The sequence below is a fragment of the Tigriopus californicus genome, chromosome 6, assembly GCF_007210705.1.
Source record: "Tigriopus californicus strain San Diego chromosome 6, Tcal_SD_v2.1, whole genome shotgun sequence".
In the NCBI taxonomy this organism is placed as follows: domain Eukaryota; kingdom Metazoa; phylum Arthropoda; class Copepoda; order Harpacticoida; family Harpacticidae; genus Tigriopus; species Tigriopus californicus.
Window position 1 is genome coordinate 5,207,842 of NC_081445.1, and position 5,237 is coordinate 5,213,078.

A 5,237-nucleotide genomic window follows, 5' to 3' on the forward strand; every position below is an offset into this window, starting at 1 on the left:
ACCCATAAGATGGAGATCTCTGATAGTATATCAGAACGATGATAGGATGCGTCGTTAGACATAGCTATCCCAACAACGATGGCCGAATGGATAGGCATATCCAAACACTTTACCTTCGCGAGCACCAGATGATCACCGAGATTACTCGATACAAGAGTACATTTATCTTTTTTATCAACAGACCATACCAAAGGAACGGAAGGCGAAGGAGTGCAATATCTCACGCATCAGAAACGCTACTTTATAGAAACGAATACAAGGAATCCCCACGATAAAGAGCTAATGGATGGCCCGCCCTACATAGAAGATCCAGTAAGAAAGAAGACGATCCCAACTCAAAGCTATAAGCTACTCATCCCTGTCAATTGGAAAGATCACGTGAAGGAGAGAGCAATAAGACAACAATGGAAGACAGGGAATTATAGAAGAGTGGCCTGCTTGGCGGGCTCCAGAATAGGACGCACCCCTATGGTGGTGTAGTTCAAAGAAAAACTCGCATGAACCCCGCATTTACACAATATTCACAGCTCTAAAACAAGTTCGTGACGAGGCCAGTATACCCAACCAAAGTGCACAGAGAATATAAGCCCGAACTCCCGCATGTTATGGGCGTCTTTACGACACTGCAAACTCGCGGCACGGGTACTGGCAGGTCCACTTGGCGGCCGAATCCAAGGCCGCTGACTACTTTATTACGCTGGGGGAGCAAGCGGTTTTGTAGAAACGTCATGGGGTTATGATCGGCACGTTGATGAACAAACGGTCGTGGAGAGATGAGCCACAGCAGCGCGGACAATGTAGCCAAAGTCGTTGAGGGACATATTGATTTATGCCGGGAACGCTGGACCACAACCATGAAGCTCGAGAGAGAACACGACTTCCAAAGCGTGCAAGACAAGCGTCTATCACCTTCGGCGAAGCATAAAACGTTTGCTTTGTGCCCAAACCGTTTCGCGTGATTCGGGAACTCGGTGTGGATTGTGCTGGCAAAGAGGGACTATGTGCGTGACACCCGAACCTAGTATCACTAGCTCTATAGTGAGTTTCCCGTCCCCACAACCAGTTGCATGTCCGATCCTTTCTGCGGGCTTGTCCAACAATTCGAGGCTATTTTCGCCGCAGAGATTGCAGAGCTGGCTATACGCACTACGACAATGGCTCGTCATTCCTAAGGTTCAACTTCTAATTGGGAGGGGCACCAAACAGAATGTCCATTTAAGCGCTATAGAAGTCCTGACGTCGTCAAGCGCTGCTGGCTCAGTTTAGAAAGGAGCAAGGCTCAGATTACGAAACTGAGCACCCAAGACTCGTGGGTTGGGATTCTGCTTGTGGCAAGAGAGAGAAGATTCGATCTTGGAAGACTTCTACCAATGTGGGGAGTAGAAGCAAAACACCCACGCGAATCCAGATACTCAGCCACCAAGTCGAATTACTGCAGTGTGTGGCATGAAGCAGAAAACCATTTGTTCGTTCGTGGAACCAACATTCGCAGTTGATTAGTGACCACAAGCCGTTGGTGTCCATCTCAACAACAAAACCCTGGCACATATCAAAACAATAACGGATTGCAAGATTAAAGGAGAAGCTCGTCATAACTCAACGCACCCGTGGCAGTTTGGAGACATGAGTGAAACACACAACGTTGGGATGTCTTCTCACGGTTTCCCGTCTCCAAGCCAAAGCTCAGAAGATCTGGAAAGGCGCACAGGATGTTCGAGGATTACCATTCAAGAAGATCGTGAACAGAAAAGCCAGTTTGATCAACATTCCTTAACCACAAAAAGGTCTGAGGAAGACATCACTCTTTAACAAGAGCTTCGTACTCCGTGAAAGGTTCAAGTCTATATAAAGCTATTAAACAAGTGATCCGAGGCTTCCCCGAGCACAAGGAAGGACTCGACCTTGATTTACATCCGTACTGGTCCGTAAGACAGAGCTTTCTTGGTGGACGGAGTTGTGCTCCATGGAAATCGAGTGGTCGTTCCCGAGGGATGCGAAGATCAGTGCTGAATGATCTTCATGCGGCTCATCTCGGAGTGGAAAAACCTTGGCACGAGCACGGTCTTGTCTGTACTGGCCGAGAATTTCACACGAGATTAAGGCATGATCAAGAAAATGCGACACATGCGATATTACAAGGCAAGCCAGCAACAAGAACCTATAATTGAAGTGCTAAGTCGGCATGGCCAGGGGAGCCATTGCTGCAGATTATTCAGTTATGCTGGAAAGGAGTATTTGTGATCGTGGATAAATACTCGGATGGGCAGAGGTGTTCCATTCCCAGGACAAGTAACCTCAGAAGATGTCTCTAGGCACTTATTGAAGTGGTGTTCTCATTTGGAATACCTCGGAGGCTAACCACGGATGGTGGTCCTCAGTTCAAATCGAGAGAGTTCGCCCAGTTTTGTCGAAAGTGGGATATCAACCATGATCCATCGTCACCATATCATCATCAGGCAAATGGATTATGCAGAAGTGGCGTTAAGACACATGAAAGGATCATCAAGAAGATTAAGCCCAAACTCAACCTAAACGACAAAAGATTTCTTCAGGCTATGATGGAGTTACCGCAATACACCTAGGAAGGACGGCTTGTCACTAGCACAACGTCTTTTTGGAAGACCAACGCGGACAAGATTCCAGTGGACGAGGTGCTTTCGAAAGGAATCTCGAGGCGAATTCGAGTGGCTGACGAGAGGCTGAAATCATCAGGCAAAATGAGAGAATATCGTTTGGGTCCAGAATCCAGGAACCAAGGTATGGACGTCTTGGCCGAAATCATTCAGTGTTTCCGCTCAAGGAGAAGTTATATGCTGAAGACAGAAACGGGGCGTATCAGATGGCGAAATCGAAGATTTCTACGTCCTGCATATAAGGAAAATAGTGGAAGGACTCAGTGAGTGATGAACCGGACAACTGTGGCCCCAGGAACCCGCCACGACCCAAGAAAGAATATCAGCCCGTCCCTCTAAGAAGATCAACCCGGAGAGAAGGGCTCCCTCCCATTACGGAAGGTGAGGCCTATCTGAGATGGCCTTGACTGCGGGGGGGGATGGAGGCGGATCGAGTCAGACGAGCAACCTATTTTAGTAACCCTGACATGTAAGCTGTTTTAGATGAGTTATGAATAAAGAGTCGACGTTAGCAAAACGAAATTAGCAAAACGACTAAAAGCATCTGTCATGATGTGTCCAAAGACACTGTCAGGCGCTATATGAAAAACGTGCTCAAGGTTCATGCTATAAACCTCGAGTAGAGCCAAAACTCTCCAATGCCCAAAGAAAACCCGACTAAAATTTTGCCAGGAGAGAGCTCATTGGAAAATTGAGGACTGGCCGCGGTGTTCTTTTCCTCCGATGAATCCCAATTTGAGATCTTACAAATCGCCAGAATGATCGTGTGTGGGGCCCACAGTCAGGGTGGGCATTTCATTTTTGTCCACTTTTGTCCACCCCTGTCCAAAAGTGTCCAAAAGTGTCAAAAATAAGGGTGGACAAAAGTGGACAAAAGTGGACAAAAGTGTCCAAAAGTGTCCAAAAGTGTCCAAAAATACGAACCTTTAAAACTACAAATATAAAGGATATTCTGTATGAAACCTATCCTCTACTTCAAAAATTGCTCATTGATGGTTCCAAGAGCAAGATAAGTCTTTAAAACCTTTGCATATACCTCTAATATACCCAAAAAAGGTATTTGAAAGACAGGTTCTTAACTCTCTTTTTCTTACGTTAGATTAGAAAGCAAGCAGGGAGCAAAGTCTCCCTTATAGTAGAATGCAGCTGTTGCAAAGGATTAAAAAACTGAAAATAGCTTAACATTATATTCTGGTTATCTGGCTTCATTTATTCAAATTATTAACTTTTTGCAAAAATGTTTTACTTTAAATCATCAGTCATTTGGATTTCTTCTTAAAAAGTACTAATATTAAAATTGAATTTCTTACGAATTGCTAAAATCTAATAATGACATATTTTCCTATACTTATGGTTTTTTCTTCCATAAGTAAGTTAATTGAGACATTGTTAGGCATATTTTTAACTTTTAAAGATGCGCTTGATGTCAGGAAATGAGATTCCCAATGTTTTTTAAAGAAACCTATATCTTAGTTTTTAGATGTATTACAAAAGTGTAATTCATGCACTCCTTATAAATATGTTATGTATATTACAAATATGAGAAGTATTATTGGATATTTGATATTCAGCTCCTAAGCTTTTTTAAAATTATTTTTTTTAATCTTTGTTAAAATTACCCAGCCATCAAATGCCCTGATTATAGTGTGGCTTTGACTATTAACATTCAAAATATATTAAAGATATTTGTTTTGACTTTATAAAGCTGTATTGTATCAAGATAACGAATTTTGTTAAGTGTAATATCTTGGAAATTAAAAACGTTAGTGAAAAGGCTAGTTGTTACTTCATATTTATGTGTTTGAAGAAAGCTTAGATTTAATTGATTACTAGAAGAGACCGTCAGAGGAAACTGGAGGACCTGAAGGCCCGTACTTGACGGCAGATGACGAACCCGCGGAATAACCGTGGTCTCAGCAGGACCATCGAAGCTTGCGCTTCAACTTGTATCATAAAAGAAGAGCTGCTTGAATATTGAATCATAGACATGCTGTGAAGCTGCTGAAAGTCGCTGCAAGGGGTAATATCTGATTTCAGGTTGGTAACCAACGAGAAAGTAGAGTAGAACAGTTTGACTAAGAACTGCGACAGGGAGTGAGTAAAGGCTCTTAACTGAGAGGAAGGGGCCTGCAAGGCCACTCAGAAGAGGCGGAGGCCGAGGTCTTTTAGCTGGGCGAAGTATGAACAAGGATGAGACGAAAAGCCTTTTCACTGACAAGGGAAAAATTGCCCCTATGTGTCGTAGAGGCCCTCAACCACAGAACCGACGGGTAGAGGGACTTGATGTACGTGATGAGTGGCGGCTTAAATGGCGAGGTGAGGGAAGCAATGAACAGAGGCCATGCAAACGGGTGAAAGACTGAGTAAGGGGACTGACCGCATGAGATACACGCGACCCTGGACTCAGTTTTTCTGAGTAGTAGGCTGAGCAATAGAGCTTCAGACGAGGGAGGCAAAAGACGGGAATACATAGGCTTTATTTTTCAACTACTGCAATTGCCGGAATTGCTTGAGTTGGGATATGCAAATGCAGCCACAGTGGATGTCCGCATCAAAGATCGAAGGCAACGGTCTGCTTCGAGCTCGCCGTCCTCGCCCACTAGG